Raw genomic sequence first — 16,369 nt, 5'->3', positions numbered from 1 at the left:
GACATCAAATATATTAGCTAATAAAATTATGGCTTTATTTTTATTTATTTATTTATTTATTACATAAGAACTCCAACCACCAACAAGCCCTTCGGACTCCCTAGTGCTGCATTTATGGAGAGATTTTACATGGGTTGACTGATATTGAGTACAATATTGGGACAATAAAGGTAATTCAAGTTAGAAGGAAGATGAAATTTAAAAGGCTTAAAGGGAAAATATATGAAGGATTATGCATTGTTTAGAATGATTACAAATTAGAATGGATTTCAAGATATACGCAATAAGAGGGTAACGGAAGTCTAGTGTATGTCGACATGCGGATAAAAGATGATTTCGATGTTCTAATTGCATTGAATAATTACAAATTAGAATTTATTTCAAGATATCTACAATGAGGGGGTGATGGAAGTTTAGTATATGTCGACATGCCGATAAAAGATATTTAAGATGTTCTAATTACATTAGACCCGCTGAGTTCTTGTTTGGATGCATATATAGCTAAAATTTTTGTTAAACACGTCCCTCAAAGTAGGAGTACAGGTGGAGGTTCAACTGTGTAGAGAGAGACATTTTTTCAACATCAATCATATAATGATTTTGATACCATTGAGATAGATAGGTTGTGTGATCACCTTTCACAAGTGACGATGTCTCTGGATTTAAATGATGTGCCCTATACGTTGTTTTAGCCAGAATTTTTGTCAATGTAGTTTGCGTTTGACAAGACAAATTTGAAAATATTAGGCACAATTTTCATGAAGAATCACGAACATGAACTAAATATAGACATAACCAAAGCTCAGGTGCAACTCTATCCATGTCAAACTTTCAAAAGGTTCCATCAATTATAATGAGCGATCAATTATAATGAATGAGAGGGGGGGCGTACACGGTGGAGCCAATGCAACTTAACATTAAAGGTGAGCGTGAAGTAGAGGAAGAAGACGATTTATAGGGGGATTTTGAAGTGAAGAAGTTGGCATGCCTCCTAAGAACACAACTGAGGGAGAGAAATGGGTACGTGACGTGCCGCTATTAGTGTACATGATTGACATTGAAGCTGGTGATATTGAAACCCAATTTACGAGTTCCCTTGAGGCCACTCGATGGGATGGTGTTTTAGAATTTCGTAAGGGTATGGTTTTCAACCCAAAGGATGATTTGATACACTCTGTGTGCGTGCACCATGCGCAAACACACCATAAATTTAAGGTAGTGCAATCGAGCAAAATAGCATAGGTTGTTAGGTGCAATGAAGACAAGAGTTGCTCTTAGATGTTGTGTGATTATCGATGTAGGAAGCATGGGCTATTTAAAATTACATAGTATAGAGGCCTTTATACCTGCATCAATAAGACTCTTTCACAGGACCCCCCACAATTGAAGTTGTCTTTAGTTAGGGATGAAATAATAGAAATTTTCAAGAGTGTGGTGCTTCAATTTCTGTTTTACAGACACACATGAGGTTGAAGTATTGATATCATGTATCATAATAAAATGTATGATATGGGAAGCAATTGAAAATTGTAAAGATTTTGGGAGATTGAAATCTTTCATATCAAATGCTACCAAAGTGAATGCATGTTATGTGCGAGTCAAAACCTAGGACAAAGGTGAAGTGGGTATAGAGAGATATTCCTTATGCTAACAACTCTGCAGTGTTGACATGTGTTTTTTAGTCGTTTGCAACCTCAACTGAGGGATTTCATGATTGTCCTCTAGATTTTTTTGTAGATGGAATGCACTTATATGGAAAGTATAAAGTAAAATTACTAATCGCAATGGATCCTAATGCAAACAAGCAAATATTTCCTATAGTGTTTGTAATAGTCGAGGAGGAGAGTTTGCCAACGTGGTCCTAGTTTCTTCAGTGTATTTAGTATGAAGAGATCGACCACAATGATTTATGTCTTATATCATGTAGAAACCTCGATTTTAATGGTGCCATTTATTGTAATATTATTGGTAACCACGTCGACACCTCGATATTATTGGAGCCATTTTTTGTAATATTATTGGCAACCACCTCATGCACTCCATAGGTTTGGTTCTGGTACATCATCAATAATTTCAATAATAGGGTGCAAAATATGATGTTGAAGCGTTTGGTTGAAATAGCTGGAAGGGAACACCGAGTAAGGATATTCAATAATTTGATGAAAAGGATACTAGACAAATCTAATGTTATATGGGAATCGACATTTGATTAGGTAGAAAGGTCATCTGAAGAGTTTGAGATCGCGTAATGAAATGGACATACGAGATGGTAGCAAGAAGATGAGGTGCAGTTTCTACCACAAAGAAGGTCACAGCCATATTCGTGTCTAAGGAGGATTGCAGGTCATGATGGAGCTGGAGCATCACATTGATGTCAACTTAATATGTTTATTATTTATATATATATTTTTTATCTCTACACATGTTATTAGCATAATGTTTGTCTTCCATTTGTAATCTTCGTAAATGTGATGTAATGATCTCCTCGATGTACTATTTTTTCAATAATGGTGCTTTGTCAGCATCAAAATAGAGATCGGACTAAAAAATTCAACAACTATTGAGCAGGCATTGCGTAGGAAGGTCATGCTAGGTCTCGATAGAGGCGAGTGGGGTTGTTTTGGAGGACATAGGGGAGGACTAATTGAGCCACTGTAGTGGTAGAGCAATTTATACTCACACATACCTCCTCCTAGCATGTTGAGGCTTATAATTTGTAGTCGCAGAGGCCATATACCTTGATGCAGAAGCTTCAGGATCCATATGGGCATCTAGCACTACATCGTATATATCAGATTCACCACAGTCCATTCCATCATACTTACCTTCGACCTACCCGAGACATGAGCAATACACAAACTTCTCGACTTCATCACTAATCCTATTCAATATGTTTGGTTAGATGCTAGTAGGTGATGCCTTTTTGTAGCAACACATCTTGGAGACATCCCATGTTGATAAGGATGTAGATTGAGGTGGGATATGACAACGTACGGATGATATGATGTGGCCACAAGTGCAACGGATCCCCATGACCCTAAGTAGCATCAACCACATGTATGACCACAAAGACGGAGGAAACACCCACCTTGTGGGATAAGATTGTATTTTTTTGGGACATGATTGTGTGTGTGTGCGTGTGTGTCTATATATATATATATATTCTTACAATGTGTATATATTTTTATTCCATATTAATAAAAGGCAAGCAATTTTTTTTATTTCTTCATCTTAACTTCATTATGTATGCTTGTAAACATTCAACAAACCTACATTTTATACTTGGGGATGTAGACACATAATAAAAAAAACATTGCAAAAATAAAAAAAAATTTATTCCGCTCAGTCGCAGTGGTAATCCTTATCAGACATTAATGTGTCTGACTCATGGGATTGGTCATTAGAAATGGAAGCAACAACTTCCTCCTAGCTACCACATGTTGTAAAAGTTACAATGGAGTATGTCCTCTCGAAAAAATGATATGAACACATATATGATTGTTCTCCTCTTGTATCATGTTCAACGTTCATCTCTTCGATAAGAAGTCATCTCGTTGAATAAAATGTGCCTTGAGTTCTGGGATGATACCATTCAAATATCGTAACTGTTCTACCAATTTCTCCACCTCTTGTTGTTAGGGGTGAGCATAATTCGGAGAAACCCAAATTAACCGATTTAATTGACTGAAATTAGTTGGTGCGGTTCGGGTAAAAAAATTGGTTTGGTCGGTTTGGTTGGGGTTCACCAAATTTCGGTGAATCGGTTTTCGGTTTGGTGAACAGGAAATATAAATTCGGTTAACCGATTTAATAATTATATCTATTCTCCGCGAACAGCACACGCGTCGTCATCATCCGCGTTCTTCCCTACAATCTCTTCAATGAGCTAATGATAGTTGTAGGCGCGGCAGCCCCCAAGGTTTTTTTTCCCCTCTCTACTTCGTCGCAGGAGAACGAAGCTTCTTTGCTTCTCTGCCTTTCGAACTGTAAGTGCCCCGCTCACTTTTTTCCCTTCTTCTACTTCCCCATTGCTTCTTCCAGAGCTTTCAACACCATTTGTATGAGTTCAGCTTTCCAAACTGCACTGCTATATTTTCTCTTCATCTTTGATTTGCCTTTCGTTACACATTGTGGCATTTTGCGTCTGACTTCAAGCAGCAGTAGTTTTTGCCTTTAATTCTTGGAATCCACAGGGAAATCCTTTCCCGGCAGCCAAACTGAGGTATTTCACTTTGAAGCCTCAATTCCTGTTTTCTCTCACTTCGAACGGCAGTATTTCTTTTTTTGAATCCGTGGAATCCATCCCAAAATCTTTTCCTGACAGCTGAACAGAGGTATTTCACTTCGAAGCCTCAATTGCCAAGAAAGTGGAGGAAAAATAATGAAAATGGATTTTGGGATTTAATGGATTTAAATGAGCTGCAGAATTGGAAAAAAATTTTATAATTATATTCTGTTTTTAATAATTAATTTTAAATAATTTTGGTTAAATTTGGTTAACCGAATTACATGAACAGTTAATTCGGTCGGGCGAGGTTCGGTTATATCTCTTATTTGGTCGGTTCGGTTAATGGAAATGGTTAACCGAAATTTTCGGTTAATTCGATTAATTAACCAAATTTCACCAAACCGACTGTTTGCTCATCCCTACTTGTTGTCGATATTCCCACTCTGCATCCATAGTTGACACAGTATGTATAGACTTAGCTTTATGTGTAATGACCTGAATAATAATAATGTAACTTAAATAATAAAGAGGAAGGGAAAATTATCAGGGCCTCGTCGACGAACACAGGGGATTCGTCGTTGTGGGTATAAAAGGACCTTGTCGACGAAGACAAGATTCGTCGACGAGAAGATACCGAGAGAAAATTTCTCGAAGTCTGAAATTCGTCGACGAGGGAGCAGGTTCATTGACGAACTTTATACAGGACTCGTCAACGAGGTGACGTGTCTCATCGACGAATTTGACCATATAAATAGTAGAAATTCGGAATTAAACGTAAAAATATAGGAAATATCGTACTCTCTCTCTCCCTATGGTTTCTCTCTCTTCTCTCTTCGATTTCGGGCCGAATTTCTGCCGGTTCGACGATCTGAAGCCACCACGACGCTCCTGGAGAAGTTCTCTCCAAATTTCTGCTGGAGTGGATCATTGGTGAAAACAAGTTGGAAATCATCCCTAAGATGAGGTAAGGCTTTTTAAGACAAATTTGATCTTACGGTAGTTATAGGAAATGATATACACGTGAAAATATTGAAATTTAGTACTGAGAGTTTTCATTTTCAGGGTATTGATCAGGAAATCCTAAGGGTGTGGGTTCAGAATTTATAGGGGCTTTTCTCAGTAGCAAGGTAAGAGAATAAACTAAAGCAGTTATTTTCTATGCAAATTATTATTATGTATAAGTAAATTTATTTTTAGAAAAGCATGTATTATATCTGTATATTATGAAGGAAATGCACATTAGGAAAAAATACTGCTATTATGTTGAAATTTATATATATGTGTGAGATGCCAGAAATTATGATTTTTAAAATACAATGTATGGTTTTATACAGCACATGTGTGGCATGAATATTATTTTACGTGGAAAAATATCATTATATGACAATGATATGAATGAAGTATATTTTGAGAAATTATGAAAGAATACAGTACATTATGATGTTGAAAATACATGATAAATTGATTATTTTCAGAATGATATACATACATGAAATGATTTCGTCGCGAGGTCGTATTTATGTATGATTTCGGCACGAGGCCGTATTTATGAAATGTTTGGCGCGAGGCCGTATTTATGAAATTATGAAAGATGCTATATTATCATGTATTATATGTTATCAGAACCCGAATGTTAGTTTAGTTCAGTTCAGGTGCACGGTACCGTAGCTTATAGATCAAATATCTATGATCAGATTGGTGTTAACCACCCCACGAGGGGGTAGGAGATGGATAGTCAATGTGACTTTCAGTAGAGTGTGGACGTCCACCTGACAGTCCGAATCAGGGTGTGGCGGGTCCATCGTACTTACAGACATTTTTTACTCGGCAGTGGTCGGCCAATCATTGTCGGGTCCCGCCTTCGGGCTGCACAACCCGTCATGGGGGGTAATACATGACATCAGCTAACTATTCATCCTGGGTATGTTTTCAGTATTATCAGTTATAATAGATGTTTTATGAACAATATGATTTATTAGCAAATATAAAAGTATATGATGATTCAGTATATTATGATGAATGTTTACAAATATATGAAATGTACTGTATATGTATAATCGCATTAAATGTTCATGTTGCCACACAGCTGTATTTAGTTTATTTTCCCTTACTGAGAAGTGTCTAACCCCCGAACATTAAATGATTTTCAAGAAACCCAGAGAGACCGGCGGGTCAAGGCCGCCGTTGAGTGAATTGAGCTTCCTTACTAGAAGGGTAAGCGTTGATCTAGGATCAGGATATTTTATTATATGATCCTAGGGTTATTTTGATGTTTTGAAGGTTGTATATAAATACAATATTTTGGTGATGTAGTAAACTCTGGTATTATGTATTCTGTGGTTTTGAAAATGTGAATTATGTTTACTGCTGCGTAGGTTTCCGCTGTGAATGACAGGTGTCCCCGTTACCCACGGGTTCAGGTTGACTTTTCTATTTGTTATGTTTCATTTTATATTAGGATTATTGAGGTCGTTATAGTTTGGTATCAGAGCCTAGGATACTAGGTTCTGTAGACTCTAAAGTGTAGCAATAATAATAATACCAGAGTATAGGATAAAGGGATTTGTGGTCTGGTTTTGTAGTCTAGATACATTACTTCCGTGGTGGTTTATGTGATTTTCCTGGGGTGACGATTTCAAGAAAGTCATGGTAAACTATCGTCAGGTTGGGTATCTAGGTTGTAAGATTGAACCTTGAATTAAGATCAGGAGAGATGAATTAATTAGGAGAATATATTATATGAGTTGGGTGATATGAATAGAAATGGGGTTATGAGTTAAGTTACTTGTTTTTCACGATGGACCCTGGTGGCAATAGTGCCCATGCTAGTGGAAGTGAGGGTGCTGGACCCTCAGGCGCTGCGGGTAGTGATTTAAATGTCGTCTTACGCAGCATGGCACAATAGGTTATGGCAGAATTTGCCAGGAGTTCGAAGGAGCAGGGTGGTCCATCGGCAAGTCACAGTAGTTCGATTGAGAAATTTATTAAGATGAATCCTCCAACTTTTTCAGGAGGAACGGATCCAGGAGATAAAGAAAGTGTTTGCAGTACTGCAGTGTTTCGGAGGAGCAGATGGTACTATTTGCCACATATAAACTGACTAGAGAGGCCGAGAGATAGTGGTCGACTGTGAGATTATTAGAGCAGCAGAGGACTATACCTGTGAAGATGACATGGGAGCGGTTTAAAGAAATATTCTTCGACAGGTATTTTCTAGCCTCATCCAGGGAGACTAAGATTAAGGAGTTCCTGAATCTAAAGCAGGGACAGCTGTCAGTGCAGCAGTACGCGGCATGGTTCATCAAGCTATCTCACTTTGCCCCATACATCATTCCAGATGAGGTGAAGAAGGTATGATAGCTTGAAAGAGGCTTGAGGATAGGAATATACAAGCAGGTATCGATACTGAAGTTGTAGGACTTTGCCGAGCTGGTTGACCGAGCCACTATAGCAAAAATTGGTGATCGGTTGGAGGCTGAGGAGCAGAGGCAGAAAAAGAGATCCGCACCTTCCGGTTCCCAGTAGGGAGTCGGCCGTGCTTCATGAAAGAGAGGTGGCTATTACAAAGACCGGAGATAAGAGACCGAGAATCGTGGTTTCCAGGGTGTGCAGCCATCTCTAGCTTGCCCATCTTGCAGGAAGAGACACCTGGGGGAGTGTTGTGCCAAGCGAGGTGTCTGCTACAGGTGCAGGGAGCCAGGACATATGATAAGGGAGTGTCCGACATAGATTCGTGTTGCTCTTACTCTTAGACCTACTCGAGGTGGCTACTAGGTGCCACATGGAGGCCAGCAGAGGAATATGGCCCCAGCCAGGGTTTTCTTTTTGACGCCGAGCAATGCTGAGGCAGCCGGTGACGTCGTGACAGGTATGGTTAATATGTTTTCATTTAAATTTATTGCACTTTTTGATTATAGTGCCACGCATTCATTTGTGTCCTTGGGGTGTGTTAAATTATGTGGGGTTGAAACACAATCATTAGATGTCGGGTCATTAGTGGCTAGACTGACCAGGTCAGTAGTAAGATGTAGTAGGATGCTTCATGGTTGTTCAATTGATGTTTAGGGGAGAATTTTATCTACTGATTTGGTGGTGCTGGATATGCACGGGTTTGACATCATCTTCAGCATGGATTGACTAGCAGCTAATTTTGCTATTATAGACTGTCGTGCAAGGGAAGTGATATTCAGAGCTCCTGGGAAACCAGAATTCAAATTTACAGGGTCACGAGTGCAATCTTTACCTCAGATGGTCTCAACTGTTCAGGCAAGGAGACTGCTCAAGAGTGGCTGTCAGAGATTTGTGAAGGAAATGTCAGAAAATGAATTGAAACTTATTAATACACCTGTGGTAAAAGAATTTACGGATGTGTTCCCAAATGAATTACCAGGTTTGTCACCTGATCGTGAAGTAAATTTTCCTATTGATCTAATTCTAGGTACAACGTTGATCTCTAAAGCATCGTACTGAATAGCGCCAGTAGAGTTGGTAGAATTGAAAGATCAGTTATAGGATTTGCTTGATAAGGGCTTCATACGACCTAGTGTATCTCCGTGGGGAGCTCCAGTGCTATTTGTGAAAAAGAAGGACATGTCTATGAGGATGTGTATAGATTACAGGGAGATTAATAAAGTGACTATCAAGAACAAGTATCCTCTACCCCGTATAGATGACTTGTTTAACCAGCTCCAAGGTACACGGGTATATTCTAAGATTGACCTCAGGTCAAGCTATCATCAGGTAAAGGTGAGAGCAGAAGATGTATCGAAGATAGCTTTTAGGACCAGGTATGGGCATTACGAATTCTTGGTTATGCCATTTGGTTTGAAAAATGCTCCTGCGATATTTATGGATTTGATGAATAGGATTTTTCATCCATATTTAGATCAATTTGTGGTTGTTTTTATTGATGATGTACTGGTCTATTCGATGAGCTATAAGGAGCACAAGATACATTTGAGGCTGGTCTTGCAAATGCTTAAGGAGAAGAAGTTGTATGCAAAATTCAGTAAATGTGAATTCTGGCTTGAGAAAGTTGTGTTTTTGGGGCATGTTATCTCAGGAGATGAATTTTTTGTAGATCCTAGTAAGATTGAGGTGGTAGTAAATTGGGCTAGACCGAGGAACGTCTAGGAGATCAGGAGTTTCTTGGGATTAGCTGGATATTACCGTCGTTTTGTCAAAGGATTCTCAGCTTTATTAGGGCCTCTGACATAATTGACTAAGAAGAATGCCAGATTTGAATGGGACGACAGTTGTGAGCAAAATTTTTAGGAATTGAAGTAGAGGCTAGTCACAGTGCCAGTATTAGTCATCCTGTCAGGGGGTGAGGGCTATACTATCTACAGTGATGCGTCCTTGAAAAGACTTGACTGTGTATTGATGCAGCATGGTAGGGTGCTGGCATATGCATCCAGACAGTTGAAAGAATATGAAAAGAACTACCCTACCCATGATCTTGAATTGGCTGCAGTGGTACATGCATTAAAAATTTGGAGGCATTACCTGTACGGTGAGCAGTACGAGATTTTCTTCGACCATAAAAGCTCAAAGTATTTCTTCACCCATAAGGAATTGAATATGAGGCAGAGAAGGTGGTTAGAGTTGATTAAGGATTTTGACTGTACTATTAGTTACCACCCAGGGAAAGCAAACGTCGTAGCTGATGCACTGAGTAGGAAGTCTGGGGAATCAGCGTTGGAAGCTATGGAGATCCAGCGCCCGATCATGATGGATCTAGAGAGACTCGACATTGAATTGATAGAAAGTAATACTCCAGTATGTATCACCAGCTTAGTGGTACAACCTACTATGTAGGAAAGAATTAAAGTCGCCCAGAAAGAAGATCCAGAATTGGTAGAGGTAATGTATAGAGTGCAGAGTGGTCAGGGAGAGGAATTCTGCATTTTAGATGACGGAGCTTTGCGGTTCCGTTCCAAACCGTGTGTTCCTGCTGATGCTGACATTAAAAGAACTATTTTAAAGGAGGCTCATAGATCCTTGTATACGGTTCATCCCGGTAGTAGAAAATGTACGGGGATCTGTGAGAGTTTTATTGGTGGAGTGGTATGAAGAGAAAGATTGCCGAGTATGTAGCCTAGTGTTTGACATGCCAACAGGTAAAAGCTAAGCACTAGAGGCCAGTGGGTCAGTTGCAGCCACCATTTATCCCAGAGTGGAAGTGAGATCATATATCCATGGATTTCATTTCAAGGCTGCCGTTGACATCGCATGGCCATAATGCGATTTGGGTGATAGTAGACCGGTTGACTAAGTCTGCCCATTTCTCCCTTATCAAGATCAGCTATCCCCTAAAACGACTGGCAGAGATTTATTTCCAGGAGATAATTCATCCTCATGGGGTGCCAGTATCCATAGTGTCAGATCGAGACTCGCGTTTCACGTCACGGTTCTGGAGAAGCCTGCAGGAAGCTTTAGGGTCTCAGCTATCTTTCAGCATGACATTCCATCCTCAGTCAGATGAGTAGACTGAAAGGACAATATAGATACTAGAAGATATGCTCCGAGCGTGTGTATTAGACTTTGGGGGTAGTTGGACTTAGTTCATGCCTCTGGTAGAGTTTGCGTATAATAATAGTTACCAGTCCAGTATTGGCATGGCACCATTTGAGGCTTTGTACGGTAGGAGATGTCGATCTCCTTTGTATTGGAATGAGATGGGTGAGCGGCGAGATGTGGGGCCAGAGCTGGTATAGCAGGCATACGATAAAGTTCGACTTATTAGGGAAAGAATCAGTGTAGCTTAGAGCCGACAGAAGAGTTATGCCGATAATTGCCGCAGGAATTTAGAATTTGATATTGGTGATCATGTGTTTCTGAAGATAGCTCCATTAAAAGGAGTTATGAGGTTTGGTAGGAAGGGTAAACTTAGCCCTAGGTTTATCGGTCCGTTTAAGATTTTAGAGAAAGTGGGGCCGGTGGCCTACATGTTAGCTTTGCCAGCTATACTATCCAGGATGCATGACATATTCCATATATCTATGTTAAGGAAATACGTCCTAGATCCTTCTCATATCATCAGCTATGGTGAGTTAGAGCTTAGTGATTCGCTAGTCTATGAGGAGGTACCAGTCAGATTTTGGACCGAAAGGAACAAAAACTACGTAATAAGAAGATTCCTATGGTAAAAGTTTTATGGAGGAATCACGCAATAGAGGAGGCTTCTTGGGAACTCGAGGAACAGATCAGATAGAAATATCCGCAATTATTTCAAGAAGTCCATATGTGATTGAGAAATGTAAGTAAATATGTAATGCTTCTTTTGCAGGTACATGTAATATTCTAGTAGTAACAGGTATTTTAGTTTTGGGGGAAATTTTCTTTTGGTATATGTAATCTCCCAGACTTGAAATGTAACCACGGTATTCCTCCACCATAAGTGAGGGTAAGTAATAAAATAAGTAGATCATTTTGCCTAATAATGGATGATATTATATGAATAGTAAATTTCAAGGACGAAATTTTATAAAGGGGGGGGGGAGAATGTAATGACCCGGATAATAATAATGTAATTTAAATAATAAAGAGGAAGGGGAAATTATCAGGGCCTCGTCGATGAACACAGAGGATTCGTCGACAAGGGTATAAGAGGACCTCGTCGACGAAGACAAGATTCATCGACGAGAAGATACCGAGAGAGAATTTTTGGAAGTCTGAAATTCATCAACGAGGAAGCAGGTTCGTCGATGAACTTTGAATAGGACTCGTCGACGAGGTGATGTGTCTCGTCAACGAATCTGACCCTATAAATAGTAGAAATCCAAAATTAAACATAAAAATTAAGGAAATATCTTTCTTTATCTCTCTCCCTATGGTTTCTCTCTCTTCTTTCTTCGATTTCGGGCCTAATTACGTGTCAAAACTGCGTAATTGGACGCTTGACCCGAGTTTTACCGTTTATATTTTTAATTAAATGTCAAAAATTATCCAATATTTTAATAAAATGCCAAAATCATCATTCTTGAACTTTATTGCACTATTTATGAAGTTTTGGTAATTTTTTGTCGCAGAAAAATTCCCGGGAATCAAAACCGACACCTGTTCGTATTTCATGCATAAATTTTCCGTACGAGCTCCAATTGAGACGATTCAAATTTCTGGAGAAAGAGGAAAGGATTATCTACAACTCTAGTGTTTTGAGTTTTATGAGATACGGGCTCCAGAAGAGCAGAATTTGCAACGAACAGAGAATTAAAAAAAAATGAAAAAATCAAGTTGCCGGGTCAACCTTTTGCAAACGGGTCGGGTCATGGCTTCATGGATCCGGGTCTAGGGTTTTCTTCCCCAATATCTATTTATTCTTCTCTTCTCCTCTCTCCCAGTTGTGCCCTGCGCACCATCTCTCCCCATTCTCTTCTCCTTCTTCTTCTTCTCCTTCTTCTCCTTCTTCTTCTTATTTTTTAGTTTGTTTTTCTTTGTTTTTTTTAATTCTTTGCTCCTTGCTGTCTCTGCTTCAACTCTCCCTCTCGGTTCCCTCTCCCCTTATCTCCTTCTCGTCTCCCTCACCTTCTTTCTATGTCTCTCCCTTAGCCCTCTGCACAGCACCTCGGCAATTCTAGCAGCTCCTCCACGGCCACAGCAGCAACACAACAGCGTCCCTGTTCCGGCCACAGCAGCAACACAGCAGCGCTTCTCCTCTTGGCCACTCCTCGACAGCCCAGACCCGAAGCCACAGCAGATCTTCGCCATAAACAGCAGCCCCTGTTCCTCCACAGCAGCTGCACAGCTCCAACACAGCCCCTCTTGGGTTCCTCTGCTGCAACCCGGCCATTCTCCAGCAACCACACTCTGTTTTGCTCTCTCTCTCACTCTCATCTTTTCTTTTCTTTGCTGTTTTTTTTAAGTTGTAATGAATGATGTGTTTTTTTTATTTGTTTAAGTTTATTTGAGACTTGGGATTTGAGTATTTGTTAAGGGACTTAATTTTTTTAGTGACGTGTAATTTTTTATTTACTCTTATTGTTCTTAATTAAAGTTAGTATTAGATCTAAGGCATTTAAATTTGTCCTGTTTTATTTATCTTCGCTTACTTTAGATTTTGATTTTGTTTCTTAAAAAAAAATAAAATACGAAAAGAAAAGAAAGGAAGTGTTTTGTTTTTAACGAAATTAGAATAGTCATCTTTTCAAGATTTAATTTTTATTTTTCGAAACTTGATTTAGTTTAGGGTCGGTTTTTATTAAAGTCTGTGTTTTTATCGTGTCTTGTTTTCGTTTAATTCATTAATAATTTAGTTTTAATTCAAGGTTCTTCTTGTTAAAGGTTCGTTTTTTTTTTTTGTGTATTCATATCTAGTTAAGTTTCCTTTGCGTGTTTTAAATTTATATTCAAAGTTTCCTTCTTTAATTGACACGTGCTTTAATGTTTCCTTAGGTAGATTAGAGTTTATATTCTAGCATGTTTTAATTCCTTATTTGTAGTTTCTATTTTTAATTAGTGCGTGTCCCAATGTTTCCTTAAGTAGACGTAGGGTTTCTATTCTTGTTTTCTTTTATTTAGTGCATGTTAGTTTTAGGGTTTTTAAATTACATGTCATTTAATTCGGCAAACGTAAAATTGAACAACTCTTGAAAAACCCGAATCTGAACTGAGTTCAGTACCTTTTTAATATCGATTGGAAGAACGTAAAATCTGAGATTAAACGCATTCCCTGAGGAGACGATCTAACCCTTGGGCTTAATATTACACGATAGAACTCCTATACTTGGGATAGCTTCCGAGCTGCTCATTTTTCGAGTGAGTCAAGTTTTTGGCGCCGTTGCCGGGGAATGTCGTTCTTAGTCTCAATTTTACGTTTTTCCTGTCATTTTTATTAGTTTTATAAAAAAGAAAAAAAAGAAGAAGCATAAAACAAAAAAAAGAAAAAAAATCAAGTTTTGAAAAATGGCTGCACATGCACCGCGCACGATAATGGACTTTTTGCAGCTTGAATATGCCACTGCATCCTCTTCCATTGTTTTTCCTTATGATGAGTTTAATTTCATGATGCAGTGCGGGAGGACGTCATTGCTACCTGAGTTTTACGGGTCGGAATCTGAGTGCCCTTATCAGCATCTAGCAGAGTTTGAGTTAACCTGCAATATGTTTTTCTCTCATGCTAGAGCTGACGAATCTACTAGACTGAACTTATTTCTTGCTACTTTGCAAGATAGGGCACTGATTTGGTTTCATTCCTTGAGACTTCACTTTATCATTAATTGGTCTGATATGGAGCGTGAATTCCTGCATGCGTTTTGTCCCTCACAGAAAACTCAATTTTTGCAGGAACAAATTCTTAATTTTGTGCAACATGATGATGAGACATTTGGGGCTTGCTGGGAGCAATTCAAGGATCTACTACGCACTTGTCCACATCACGGGTTCGACTCATGGAGGTTAGTTGATTGTTTTTATACTGCTCTTACCCTTGATTGCAAGTGTTTTGTCCAAACTATGTCTAATGGAGAGCCCGTCAGCGAGGATCCAGATAAGGTATTATCATTCTTTGATTACTTAGCTAATAATGTCCCACAGTGCAACACACAGTACACTCAGGCACCCATGACTGCATATCCTATCAGCACAATTAGTGGTGGTGATGCATATGAACCACCAAACTGCCCAGATATTCCTCCACCTCAATACTAGCCACCACAGATCCCTCAAAGCTGTACGCCGTTGGAATTTCTGGAGGATAGCATAACTCAGATGGCGAACATGCTCTAGCAGTTCATGCAAACTCAAGTCGATCATAATAATGAATTGCGGGATACCATTAATGCGATAAGCACATAGTTGGACATCTTAGAAAATGAGGAATCACTCGCGGAACCTCAGCCTAGTTCTCAAGAGTACCAGCAATCGCAACAACAAATACATGATGTTTCTCTTGAGACAGCAGAGGCCACCATCACCTTCAATAGCGAGAAAGACGATCCCCAATCTGAAATGCTCATCGCCAGGCAAACAGTTGTCCCAGTATCGGAAGTTACGGCTGAAATAGATGAATTCAAAGAAAAATCAGAGGAAACGGGGCTAGAAGCGGAGCAGTTAGTTGATGAGGAGATTGATACCCATACGGAGTACCAACCTGTGGTACCTAATACTCCAAGCTCAGAAACCATGAAACCGTCACCCCCACTTGAATTAGATGTTAAAGAGCCTAATGTGGACACAGACTCTTGCAGTGGTATGATGATATGTACACCCGATAAAGAGGGTGACCAGTCTGGTGAGCTTATAATTTTCAAAGAACCAGGTAAAACCTTTAATGTTAATGCTTTTGAAGAACTACAGGTAATTGCTCCAATAACTTCCCATCACACGTTAGTTCATAAAGAAGCAAATTTCCTGGACACGATGTTGAATAAAGACCCTTTCTTGTGCACACACGAGGGTCAACCTGCACACATATTGTTTGGTATTTTGACATGTATTTATTCATTTGAGGCTGATTTTTGTGCAGGTATGACGACTGATCGATTGTGGCAGCTCAAATTTGGAGAACTGCTGATGCAATTTATAGACCTGCGGCCACCAGACGAAATTCCTCCTGAGCCTCCGCCAGACAATTGTGATGTTTTACTTTCCCTTATTTTCCTTTTATTTTATTTTATTTTATTTTTAGTTAGTTTTCAGGACCATTTTCTCATAGTTCAATTTTTGTTATTTCGCCACTCAGGTATGCTTTACTTTTTCCGTGCACTGTATTTTCTATTTCCCCTATGCTTTCACATTGAGGACAATGTTCCACTTTAGTTGGGGGGGATGAGCATTCACATGTGACACTGTGCACGTACACGTACTGGGTTTAAAAAAAAAAAAATTCAAAAAATCAAAAAAATCAAAAAGAGAGAAAGAAAGGAGGAGTACTGAGGAATTGCACTGCACTATGCCATGCTTAACACTGTGTATATCTTTCACATACTTGCGTATAACTTCAGAATGACACACTTGAATCAATTATGCATAGTTTATCTTTATATGATTTTATGACTCCATGAAGAATCGATTGGTAGTACATTCGTATTAATTTGGCTATATAATTTCCTGTATCTACATGCATCTCACGAGGCTAAATAAACACATTCACGTGATTCATTGCACTTAGGGTTTCCTGTGAGCACTGAGAGAATACCCGTG

The sequence above is a fragment of the Malania oleifera genome, chromosome 7 (assembly GCF_029873635.1).
Source record: "Malania oleifera isolate guangnan ecotype guangnan chromosome 7, ASM2987363v1, whole genome shotgun sequence".
NCBI classification, from domain to species: domain Eukaryota; kingdom Viridiplantae; phylum Streptophyta; class Magnoliopsida; order Santalales; family Ximeniaceae; genus Malania; species Malania oleifera.
The sequence above is the reverse complement of the archived record's forward strand: the minus strand, read 5'-3'. Positions refer to the sequence as shown.